The following is a 12,852-nucleotide window of genomic DNA, read 5'->3' as shown; positions in this document are numbered from 1 at the left end:
CGATCTCTGCATTCCTCGGCCTGGCACCCAGGCCATGGAACTTTGGACTCAGGAGCTCAGACAGGCATCAGCCTCTCTTGTCTCTTTAGAAGCATCCGGTCAGATGTCTTTTCAGGTCTTGTTCTGAGCTGTATGGGCAGCTCTGCCCCGCCAGGATCCATTATGGCGGACTAGGACTTGTGAGAAGGTGAGGGCAGGTAGAGGCTTCTGGCTGTAGGATTCTCAGGCATCCATCTTTGCAGTTTTTGGAATAAATAATTCGGTTAGCATCTTCTTCCTCCAGGTTTCTCTGAGCCTCATCAGCTCGCCATCCATCTTACCTCAGTCATCTAATTTTCTGTCCTTGTGCTCCCTGCAGTCATGGTTCTTGTCTCGAGATTTCTGTCGGTGTTGTGTCCCCGTTGTCTGTCACGTCCTGTCTGTCCTGTGTCACGGGTGTGTGCACACATTTGTGCCGGAGCTGCTCTGCCCTGCCGCATAGCCTGGTGTAATAGGACAAGACCTGGGGAGTTGAAATTTGTAATGTGGGGTGCAGTTGGACTCTAGATGCCATTCCTAGGTTGACCTAAGGTGTTTGCAGCTTTTGAGTTATCCTGCAGGTGTTTGACATATGTTCTAACTCTCTTTCAGGTGCAGATGCATTGCATCCATGGCAGAGCCCCCCATCCTGGGTGAGGGGGTTCCCACAAGCAGGTCAGTCACCATTTGTCTGTGCAGGGGGAGTGTCAAGGGTGACCCTGTTACAGCACTGTTTTTTGTCTTTCTTTTTAGGAAGTAAATCTGGATCTCAGCAGTCAAGTTCAGGAGAGCAAGGTGATCAGTAGCAGTTTTTGTTGCTGAGCTCTCAATTCCTGGGGCAAGTCTAAGCTTCCATTCTCTTTTTTGTGCTTTAGGCAATCCACTCGGAGCCTGCCAAGCCCCCGTCACCAGCCGGCCGATGCACCGGCTTCCCTGCACGTGCGAGCCCTGTGGACGCATTACAGGATCTGGTGATGAAACCCTGAACTCTTCTATTTAAAGGTGCCATCCAGGTGACCTTGGGCACCTGCCAAGGAGTTGCGGTGAGTAGGGGAAGCAGGGAGGAGGCGCGAGGGTCCGCTCAGGTTTCAGCAATGGCAAATCACCTCGTCTCCTTTAACCCAGGCTTATCCCGTGACAATGGCATCAGCCTCGGAGCGCGGCTGAAGGGTGCGGCCCCAGGAGCCGGGCATTCTTAGGAGAACGGTGAGTCGCAGAATTGTTGGGTTTTGGCCAGTGTGCTGCAGAGATCATGCATTGATATTTGGATTTCTTTCACGTAGCTGACTAAGAAACAACAGGGAGTTGTTGAACAACAGTGCCAGCAGGAACTTCCCAGATGTTGAGGCTGCCTTCTTTTGCACCTGATATGGATCTGCATCCCCAGCAGTGCGAGAGATAAGTAGAGGGCTACAACCCACAGAGGGGATGAAAGCGGGGCGCAGGGTAGGGACCCACCGTGAGGGATTTTTGAGTCTCCTTTGGACATGGGGGTGTCCATGAAGTGCACACCCTTAGGCCCCATAAAAGCAAAGCCTGACTTTGGATCACAGTGCTGAGGTGCGCAGGGCAGAGCAGTCCCGGTGTGTATCGTGTCACTTGTCTTTTGTGTATTATGTGTTGTTTGGATATGTCATGTCTTTTACCTTAGGTCGTTGTGGGGCCTGTCAGAAACCCTGGCATCATTGTTAGCATCTGTGATCTCTGCATTCCTCGGCCTGGCACCCAGGCCATAGAACTTTTGCCTCAGGAGCTCAGACAGGCATCAGACTCTCTTGTCTCTTTAGAAGCATCCGGTCGGATGTCTTTTCAGGTCTTGTTCTGAGCTGTATGGGCAGCTGTGCCCCGCCAGGATCCATTATGGTGGACTAGGACTTGTGAGAAGGTGAGGGCAGGTAGAGGCTTCTGGCCGTAGGATTCTCGGGCATCCATCTTTGCAGCTCTTGGACTAAATCATTCAGTTTAGCATCTTCTTCCTCCAGGTTTCTCTGAGCCTCATCAGCTCACCATCCATCTTACCTCAGTCATCTAATTTTCTGTCCTTGTGCTCCTTGCAGTCATCCTTCTTGCCCAGAGATTTCTGTCCGTGTTGTGTCTCTGTTGTCTGTCACGTCCTGTCTGTCCCGTGTCACGGGTGTGTGCACATATTTGTGCCGGAGCTGCTCTGCCCTGCCGCATAGCCTGGTGTAATAGGACAAGTCCCGGGAAGTTGAAATTTGTGATGTGGGGTGTAGTTGGACTCTAGATGCCATTCCTAGGTTGACCTAAGGTGTTTGCCGCTTTTGAGTTATCCTGCAGGTGTTTGACATATGTTCTGACTTTCTTTCAGGTGCAGATGCATTGCACCCGTGGCAGAGCCCCCCATCCTGGGTGAGGGGGTTCCCACAAGCAGGTCAGTCACCATTTGTTTCTTCAGGGGGAGTGTCAAATGTGGCCCTGTTACAGCTTTTTTTTTTGGTCTTTATTTTTAGGAAGTATAGCGGGATCCCAGAAATCAAGTTCAGGAGAGCAAGGTGATCAGTAGCATTTCTTGTTGCTGAGCTCTCAATTCCTGGGGCACGTCTCAGTCTCCATTCTCGTTTTTGTGCCTTAGGCCATCCGCTCGGAGCACGCCAAGCTCCCATCCCCAGCGGCCGATGGACCGGGTTTTCCGCTCTCGCCAGCCCTGAGTTCCGGGTCAGGAACCGCCGAGGAGCTGTGGTGAGTCGGGGAAGTAGGGAGGAGGAGCGAGGGTCCCCTCAGGTTTCAGCCATGCCAAATCACCTCATCTCCTCTTAGCCCAGGCACCCCCTGTGACGACGGCCTCAGTCTCCGAGCGTGCCCGAAGCGTGCGGCCCTAGCGGCTGAGCGTTCTTAGGAGCACGGTGAGTAGCAGACTTGTGGGGTTTTGGCCGATGGGCTGCCAAGATTGGGCACTGATGTTTGATTTTCTTTAATACAGCTGTCTGAGAGACACCAGCCTGGTGCCAGCAGGACCTTCCCGTCTGACGAGGTGGCCTTTCTTTGCAGCCGAGACCGGCATCCCCAGCAGTGCGAGAGATAAGTAGAGGGCCACGACCCACAGAGGGGATGCAAGCAGGGTGCTGGTTTGGGAATTACTGGGAGGGGTTTTTGAGTCTCCTTTGGACATGGGGGGGTGTCCATGAAGTGCACACCCTTAGGCCCCATAAAATCAAAGCCTGACTTTGGATCACAGTGCTGAGGTGCGCAGGGCAGAGCAGTCCCGGTGTGTATCGTGTCACTTGTCTTTTGTGTATTATGTGTTGTTTGGATATGTCATGTCCTTTACCTTAGGCCTTGGAGGGGCCTGTCAGAAACCCTGGCATCATTGTTAGCATCTGTGATCTCTGCATTCCTCGGCCTGGCAGCCAAGCCATGGAACTTTTGCCTCAGGAGCTCAGACAGGCCTCAGACTCTCTTGTCTCTTTAGAAGCATCCGGTCGGATGTCTTTTCAGGTCTTGTTCTGAGCTGTATGGACAGCTCTGCCCCACCAGTATCCATTATGGCGGACTAGGACTTGTGAGAAGGTGAGGGCAGGTAGAGGCTTCTGGCTGTAGGATTCTCGGGCATCCATCTTTGCAGTTTTTGGAATAAATCATTCGGTTAGCATCTTCTTCCTCCAGGTTTCTCTGAGCCTCATCAGCTCACCATCGGTCTCCCCTCGGTCATCTCCTTTTGCATTCTCTCAGTCCTCGCAGCCATTTTCCTTTCCAGGAGATTTCTGTCCATGTTGTGTCCCTGTTGTTTGTCACGTCCTGTCTGTCCCGTGTCATGGGTGTCTGCACACACATTTGTGCCGGAGCTGCTCTGCCCTGCCGCATAGCCTGGTGCAATAGGAGAAGTCCCGGGGACTTGAAGTTTGTAATGTGGGGTGTAGTTGGACTCTAGGTGGGATTTGTAGATGGACACAAGATATCTGGAGCTCTTAAGTTATCCTGCAACAGCTTGACTCTTGTCCTGACATTTTTTTCAGATTCAGATGGATTAAATGTGTGCCAGAGGCCCCCATCCCGGGTGAGTGGTTTCCCCCAAGCAGGTGAGGCACCATTTGTCTCTGCAGCAGAAGTGTATGTGGTGACTCTGTTACAGCTCTGTTCTTTGTCTTTCTTTTTAGGAAGTAAATCTGGATACCAGCAGTCAAGGTGAGCAGTGGAGAGAAGTAGCTGTTATTGCTCAGGTATCAGTTTCAGGTGCTGCTCTAAGCTTCCATTCTCTTTTTTGTGCTTTAGGCGTTCCACTCGGAGCCTGCCAAGCCCCTGTCACCAGCCGGCCGATGCACCGGCTTCCCTGCACGTGTGAGCCCTGTGGGCGCGTTACAGGACCTGGTGATGAAGCCCAGAACTTTTCTCTTTAAAGGTGCCATCCAGGTGGCCTTGGGCACCTGCCAAGGAGTTGCGGTGAGTAGGGGAAGCAGGGAGGAGGCGCGAGGGTCCGCTCAGGTTTCAGCAGTGCCACATGACCTCGTCTCCTTTTAACCCAGGCTTACCCCGTGACAATGGCATCAGCCTCGGAGCACGGCCGAAGGGTGCGGCCCCAGGAGCCGGGCATTCTTAGGAGAACGGTGAGTCGCAGAATTGTTGGGTTTTGGCCAGTGTGCTGCAGAGATCATGCACTGATATTTGGATTTCTTTCATGTAGCTGACTGAGAAACAACAGGGAGTTGTTGAACAACAGTGCCAGCAGGAACTTCCCAGATGTTGAGGCTGCCTTCTTTTGCACCTGATATGGATCTGCATCCCCAGCAGTGCGAGAGATAAGTAGAGGGCTACAACCCACAGAGGGGATGAAAGCGGGGCGCAGGGTAGGGACCCACCGGGAGGGATTTTTGAGTCTCCTTTGGACATGGGGGTGTCCATGAAGTGCACACCCTTAGGCCCCATAAAAGCAAAGCCTGACTTTGGATCACAGTGCTGAGGTGCGCAGGGCAGAGCAGTCCCGGTGTGTATCGTGTCACTTGTCTTTTGTGTATTATGTGTGTTTGGATATGTCATGTCTTTTATCTTAGGCCTTGGAGGGGCCTGTCAGAAACCCTGGCATCATTGTTAGCATCTGTGATCTCTGCATTCCTCGGCCTGGCACCAATGCCATAGAACTTTTGCCTCAGGAGCTCAGACAGGCATCAGCCTCTCTTGTCTCTTTAGAAGCATCCGGTCAGATGTCTCTTCAGGTCTTGTTCTGAGCTGTATGGGCAGCTCTGCCCCGCCAGGATCCATTATGGCGGACTAGGACTTGTGAGAAGGTGAGGGCAGGTAGAGGCTTCTGGCTGTAGGATTCTCAGGCATCCATCTTTGCAGTTTTTGGAATAAATAATTCGGTTAGCATCTTCTTCCTCCAGGTTTCTCTGAGCCTCGTCAGCTCACCATCGGTCTCCCCTCGGTCATCTCCTTTTGCATTCTCTCAGTCCTCTCAGCCATTTTCCTTGCCAGGGGATTTCTGTCCGTGTTGTGTCCCCGTTGTCTGTCACGTCCTGTCTGTCCTGTGTCACAGGTGTCTGCACACACATTTGTTCCGGAGCTGCTCTGCCCTGCCGCATAGCCTGGTGCAATAGGAGAAGTCCCGGGGACTTGAAGTTTGTAATGTGGGGTGTAGTTGGACACAAGATATCTGGAGCTATTAAGTTACCCTGCAACAGTTTGACTTTTGTCCTGACTTTCTTTCAGATGCAGAAGGATAAAATCCAGGGCAGAGCCCCCCATCCCGGGTGTGGGGATTGCCCCGAGCATGTGAGTCCATGTTTGTTTCTGCAGAGGAAGCATAAATGGTGGCCGTTACAGCATTGTTCGTTGTCTCTCTTCTTAGGAGGTCAAGGCCGAGAGCAGCAGTCAAGGCCGAGTGGGCAAGGTGAGCATTGAATACCGTACAGAAGCAGTTGTTATTGCTGAGGTCGCAGTTTTGGTGCAGCTCTAAGCTTCTCCTCTTGTTTTTTTATTTTAGGTGGTCCACTTGCCATCTCTCCTGGCCGAGCACGCCTATGCCAGGTGTGTGCAGCTTAAGGTATCGGTGTGGCATCCTTGTCAGATTAGGGAGGTTGTGTTTTCACAGTATCTCAGCATGCTTTTCCGATTTGTTTCATTGCAGGTGCTGTCGCTGCCCTAGGCATGCCAAGGAACAGAGGAGGGCAGGTGAGTTGGAGTTTAGGCAGGCTGACCCATAGGTGAGCGTTACACAGCAGCATGCTAAGCGTGTCCCTTTTCTCTTTGCATGTATCTCCCGGGCACCCTTCGGAGTCAAATCAAGATTTGAGGTGAGCTGGGGCAGTGGTGCAGAGGAGTCCCGGGAATTACTGTTTTTGAGGGCAATAGTCAGGTTTTCTGTTTTGTCTTAGGTACCCTGAGGAGGCTCGTAGCCCAAGCTTGGAAACGGCAGCACCGAAGCACACACGGAGAGCATTTCAACATCCACGTCTGACCGAGGATGGATTTTGTCCTCTCATCTTCCAAAAGCTAAGTGTTGGGGCCAGCGGTTGGGAGAAGGGGAATAGCCTTTACTATCACAGGAGGCAATTTGATGTCAGCTTAGCGGAGAGGTCTGTAGCGGGGCAGGCTCTCTGGAAGTAAAGGGAGAGGGTTTCCCCTCAGCCTTGCCAGAGCCTTTGCCGGGCAGGACAGTTCCGACCCATCTCCACATCTTCGCGTACTTTGCGTCGTCCGCCTCCCTCGCCTTGACGTCGTCACGGATCTTTCCCCCGAGGAGCTCGCCTTCACGTCCGGAGCTACGGCCACGGTCACCCGGCAGTCCGCTTCCTTCTCTAGGCTCGCCGCCCCTCTCGAGCATCCTCTTAACTGCTTCGGCACTAACTTCTTTCGACGAGTTCCGTTTCATCATCACGTGCTCTTGTCCTAGGGCTTCCTTTCCTTTGGCATCATCAGCCTCTGGCTCACCTTGCACTAGGAATCTCGGGTCCCTACGGGGACAGTGCCAGGCAGTTGTCACTCATCTCCGTGTTATGTCGTCCGTGTCCGTGTTATGTCGTCCGTGTCCGTGTTATGGTGTCCGTGTTATGTCGTCCGTGTCCGTGTTATGTCGTCCGTGTCCATCGTCTTACATGTCACAGGCCTTTGTTAAGTCTCAACGCTTTATCGGCACTATTCCGTGCCACGTAGGCCATATTCTACTCACGTTCCTTTCTGGATATCCCTTATTCCGGCATCTTTACATTTTTATTCTTTGAGACAGGAATGTCTCAAAGGGACAAGATGTTCTCATCCATCTTCCTTCTCACTACCAGCTTTGGTAGTGCCTTTTTTTCCACGCCATTCTCTTGGACTTCCCGAGGGAGTGTCTTACACCCTCCTCACGTGACTGCAGGAGTTCTATAGGTTCCATCTTCTCAAAGGGTACAGGGCTCAAGAATTAATCTGCCAGAGAGCTATCTCAAGTCCTGGCTTATACTGTATGTACTTACATTGTTTGTACCTATGCTGGTTTATACTGTATGTACTTATACTGTATGTACTTACATTGCGTTTACCTATGTTGGCTTACACTGTATGTACTTACATTGTGTGTACCTATGCTGGCTTATATTGTATGGACTTACACTCCATGCACACTTGCACTGTATGCGTCTGTTTTTATTGTGTGTACTCATGTTGTACCACTTATGGTCGGAGCTGCCCTGCCCTGGCATGTAGTCACAGTTAGGTAGCAGAGTTATAAAAACTTTACTGTTCATCTGTCTTTAGTGGGGTTTAGGGTAGAAAATTTATCGGTCAGAGCGGGGACAAGTCCTAGCTGTCAGCCACTCGTTGACCGCTTCCTGTCGTCTCACAGGTCCCCGAGGCTGCCGATTTCCCCCGAATCTACCATTTGACGTTGAGGAGCGGCAGCCAGAAGAAGCGTGGAAGCGCGTTCTTCAGCATCTCGAGTAAGAGCCACAGGGAACGTTTAAATGGGAGGAGTGCGTGAGCATGTGTCTGTGTCTGCTCATCTCTGAGTGTGTGAGCACATGCTGACTGGATTTAACCGTGTGAGTTTTGCTTTTCAGGTTTTTCAACTGATTTGTAAATTTAGAGTAAAAAATCCCTAGCCTGGTTCCCCACCGCCACCCCCGGCTGGGTTTTTTTTTCTTTTTTTTTTGCCCCCCGGCTGGGTTTTTTTTCCCCGGTCCCGGTCGGTCTGTGAGGCAACGTTCATCGCCAAAGTTTGGGCGCGCACCGTCCAGGGACTGGGTATTTCGTCAGGCAGGAGGAATTTTTGGAGGCTCCAGGGAACCACGTTCCCGAGGACCAATGATTGCTGGGGTGTAATTTAGCAGTTGTGATCAGAGGGATGGTGAGTTTGTGTGTCATTTGAAGGGGGTGTTAATGGTAGATGAATGCTGTTTTTTGTGTGCTTTTGTTGTTTTGGGTGTCCTGTAACAATAAATCCACAAGTAATGAAAATAGAAAAAGGTTATAATCTTGTGTTAATGTGTGTGTTGTGTTGTATTGCTCTGTATTGCAGTGTGAGCACAGGGTGAACTCTCTCCTCCTTGCTGTGACACCTGGGCTGGCAGGGATGACACAGTGACCTCTGCCAGCTGTTGCTGCCTGTGCCATCACCTGGCACTGATGTGTTTGATGAAAATCCTTTTGCTGGGTTTTTTCTCCTGAGAAGCCTCAGAACAGAAATGGAACCAATAACAATCTGCTGGCTGTGGAGTGTGGGCTGGAGATGGTTTAGCAACAGGGGCATCTTGGGTTGGTCTCCTGTGCATTGTTTCTACTTGATGACCAATCATGGTCCAGCGGTGTCGGGGCTGTGATCAGTCCCAGGTTTTTATTATTCATTCCTTTCCAGCTTTCTGATGTCTCCTTGCTCTTTTAGTGTAGTTCTAATATCTCATTTTCTTTTAATATAATAGAGATCATAAAATAATATTTCAGCCTTCTGAAAGGGGGAGTCAAGATTCTCATCTCCTCCCTTGTCCTGGAGGACCCTCAAACACCACCACAATCAGCGGCCGAGCGGGTTTGTGCGAGCCTCTCAGTAACCCTCGGCCGGTCCCGAGTTGGCAGACACCGGGGGGGCAGCCCCAACACGGCCAACAGCGGGGAGACACTGTCTGTGCCCCGAGGGTGCTGAGGGCACCTGGGCTGGGGGGAGACACTCTCTGTGTGTGCCCCGAGGGTACTGAGGGCACCTGGGCTGGGGGGAGACACTCTCTGTGCCCTGAGGGTACTGAGGGCACCTGGGCTGGGGGGAGACACTCTCTGTGTGTGCCCGGAGGGTACTGAGGGCACCTGGGCTGGCCGGGAGACACTCTCTGTGCCCCGAGGGTACTGAGGGCACCTGGGCTGGGGGGAGACACTCTCTGTGTGTGCCCCGAGGGTGCTGAGGGCACCTGGCCTGGTCGCCTTTGCAGCAGAAGAGACACCAGAGACAGCGGTAGAAGATAAAGTGCTGACTCTTAGCAGGGGTTAATCCAAAGTTTTATTAGGAGTCCCAAAGGAGCTCCTGCACCTCAGGGTGCCTCCTGCCAAGAGCCCTGGGAGATGTGCCAAGGTTACATTTAAAGGGAGGTGGAAACCGAAAGTAGATAACATCCTACCAACCATTAAGTGACCCTAAGGGATGGATGCTGGGGGATAGACATATAGGACAGCGTATGGGGCAAGGCTTGGGGGCTGACCCCCAGCCTCTGGCTAATCACTCGACAACTTGGACTGAAACTTCTGCATGGGGGGGGGATGGGAGGCTGAGTGATTGACAGAGAGCCAGGGTGGGGGTTTGGGGATGATCTCATCCCGGGAGAGGGATAACACAGGTAAAGGGAGGGGGGTACAGTTTGGGATAAACCATTTGGGAAAAATTACTTCAAAGTATTACAAAGTATAAAAATGCACTACAGCAGGTTTGGGCAGCACCAAATAAAATGCTTTAAAAATAGAAAAATTAAAAAAAAAAAAAACAAAATTAATTAAAAATAAATAATAAAAAAACCAAACTGTAAAGTGCTGTAAAGTGCGGTACAAGTTCCATAAAATGTACTGCCGTAATGCAAGACCCTCAAACACCACCACAATCACCAGCTTAAATTGGTCTGGGCAGCACCAAATAAAATAAAATAAAAACCTTTAAAAATAGAAAAATTAAAAAAAAATTAAATAAAAAACAAAATTAAAAAAATAAATGCTTTAAAAATAGAAAAATTAGAAATACAAAATAATAAGAAAATTAAAAAAAATAAAATGCTTTAAAAAGAGAAAAATTAAAAATAAAAATTAAATAAAAAAGAAAATTTAAAAAATGCTTTAAAAATAGAAAAATTAAAAATAACAATTAAATAAAAATAAAATTAAATAAATAAAATAAATGCTTTAAAAATAGAAAAATTAAAAATAAAAATTTAATACAAAACAAAATTAAAAAATATAATAAATGCTTTAAAAATATAAAAATTAAATATAAAAATTAATTTAAAAATTAATAAAATTAAAAGGTTAAAAAATAGAAAAATTAAAAATAGAAATAAAAAATTAAATTAAAAAATAAAAGGTTTCAAAATATAAAATTAAAAATAAAAATTAAATAAAAAACAAAATTAAACAATAAAAAAGCTTTGAAAATAGAAAAATTAAAAATAAAAATTAAATAAAAAATAAAATTAAAAAAAATAAATGCTTTAAAAATAAAAAAATTAAGAATGAAAATAAATAAAAAATAAAATTTAAAAATTCAAAAACTTTGAAAATAAAAAATTTAAAAAATAAAAATTAAATAAAAAACAAAATTAAAAAAGAAATGCTTTAAAATTAGAAAAAAATAAATATAAAAATTAGGAAAAAAACAAAATTAAAAAATAAATGCTTTAATAATACAAAAATTAAAAATAGAAAAATAAATTAAAAACAAAATTAAAAAAATAAATGCTTTAAAAATAGAAAACTTAAAAATAAAAAAATTAAGAATAAAAATAAATAAAAAATACAATTTAAAAATTCAAAAACTTTGAAAATAGAAAATTTAAAAAATAAAAATTAAATAAAAACCAAAAAAAAAAAGCTTTAAAAATAGAAAAAATAAATTTAAAATTAGAAAAAAAACAAAATTAAAAAATAAATGCTTTAATAATACAAAATTTAAAAATAGAAAAATAAAAAACAAAATTAAAAAAAATGCTTTAAAAATAGAAAACTTAAAAATAAAAAAATTAAAAATAAAATTAAAAAATAAAAAGCTTTAAAAATAGAAAAATTAAAAATAAACATTCAATAAAAAACAAGATTAAAAAATATAATAAATGCTTTAAAAATAATAAAATTAAATATAAAAATTAAATAAAAAATTAATAAAATATAAAGCTTTTAAAATAGAAAAATTAAAAATAAAAACGAATTTAACAAATTTTAAAAAGGCTTTAAAAATAGAAAAATTAAAAATTAAATAAAAAAATTTACAAATCAAATAAATGCTTTTAAAATAGAAAAATAAACCATCAATAAAAAACAAAATTAAAAAATATAATAAATGCTTTAAAAATAAAAAAATGAAATATAAAAATTAAATAAAAATTAAAAAAATAAAAAGCTTTAAAAATAGAAAAATTTAAAAAAAAATTTAAAAAATACTTTAAAAAGAGAAAAATTAAAAAATTAAAAATAAAATTTAAAAAATAAAAACCTTTAATAATAGAAAAATTAAAAAGAAAGATAAATATTTAAAAAATAAAATAAATGCTTTAAAAATAAAAAAATAATAAAAAAATTTTAAAAATAAAAAGGTTTAAAACTAAAAATAAATAAAAAAATAAAATTAAAAAAATAAAAGCCTTAAAAATAGAAAAATAAAAATTAAATAAAAAACAAAATTTAAAAAAATGCTTTAAAAAAAGAAAAATTAAATTAAAAAATTAAATTTAAAAATATTTTAATAATAAAATAAAAAGCTTTAAAAACAGGAAAATTAAAAAAAAAAATAAAAAAATTTAAAAAATAAAATAAAAAGCTTTAAAATAGAAAAATTAAAAAAAACCAAAATTAATAAAATAAAATTAATTAAAAATACATGAAAAACAAAATAAAAACTCTAAAGTGCTGTAAAGTGCCGTAAAATTTTCATAAAACGTCGTAAAAGTTGCCGTAAAGCGCGACTGTCGTAAAAGGTGCCGTAAAGCGCGACTGTCGTAAAACTGTCGTAAAAGGTGCCGCAAAGCGCGACTGTCGTAAAAGGTGCCGTAAAGCGCGACTGTCGTAAAACTGTCGTAAAAGGTGCCGTAAAGTGCGACTGTCGCAAAAGCTACCGTAAAGCAAGACTGTCGCAAAACTGCCGTAAAGCGCGACTGTCGTAAAAGGTGCCGCAAAGCGCGACTGTCGTAAAAGGTGCCGTAAAGCGCGACTGTCGCAAAAGGTGCCGTAAAGCGCGACTGTCGTAAACGGTGCCGTAAAGCGCGACTGTCGCAAAACTGTCGTAAAAGGTGCCGTAAAGCGCGACTGTCGTAAAACTGTCGCAAAAGGTGCCGTAAAGTGCGACTGTCGTAAAGCCTGCCGTAAAGCGCGACTGTCGCAAAACTGTCGTAAAAGGTGCCGTAAAGCGCGACTGTCGCAAAACTGTCGTAAAAGGTGCCGTAAAGCGCGACTGTCGTAAACGGTGCCGTAAAGCGCGACTGTCGCAAAACTGTCGTAAAAGGTGCCGTAAAGCGCGACTGTCGTAAAACTGTCGCAAAAGGTGCCGTAAAGTGCGACTGTCGTAAAGCCTGCCGTAAAGCGCGACTGTCGCAAAACTGTCGTAAAAGGTGCCGTAAAGCGCGACTGTCGCAAAACTGTCGTAAAAGGTGCCGTAAAGCGCGACTGTCGCAAAACTGCCGTAAAGCGCGACTGTCGTAAAAGGTGCAGTAAAGCGCGACTGTCGCA

General features: G+C 44.8%; 1 long non-coding RNA gene across 1 annotated transcript; it reads left to right on the top strand.

Annotated features, from left to right (window-relative positions):
* Positions 1-6,208: 6,208 nt before the first annotated feature.
* Positions 6,209-8,896, top strand: LOC136560170 (uncharacterized). Its single transcript, XR_010784090.1, has 2 exons — positions 6,209-6,263; positions 6,345-8,896. It is a non-coding gene; the product is annotated as an uncharacterized lncRNA (long non-coding RNA).
* Positions 8,897-12,852: the final 3,956 nt, after the last annotated feature.

The sequence above is a fragment of the Molothrus aeneus genome, chromosome 9 (genome assembly GCF_037042795.1).
Source record: "Molothrus aeneus isolate 106 chromosome 9, BPBGC_Maene_1.0, whole genome shotgun sequence".
Lineage (NCBI taxonomy): Eukaryota > Metazoa > Chordata > Aves > Passeriformes > Icteridae > Molothrus > Molothrus aeneus.
This window is presented reverse-complemented; position numbering and strand designations above follow the sequence as displayed.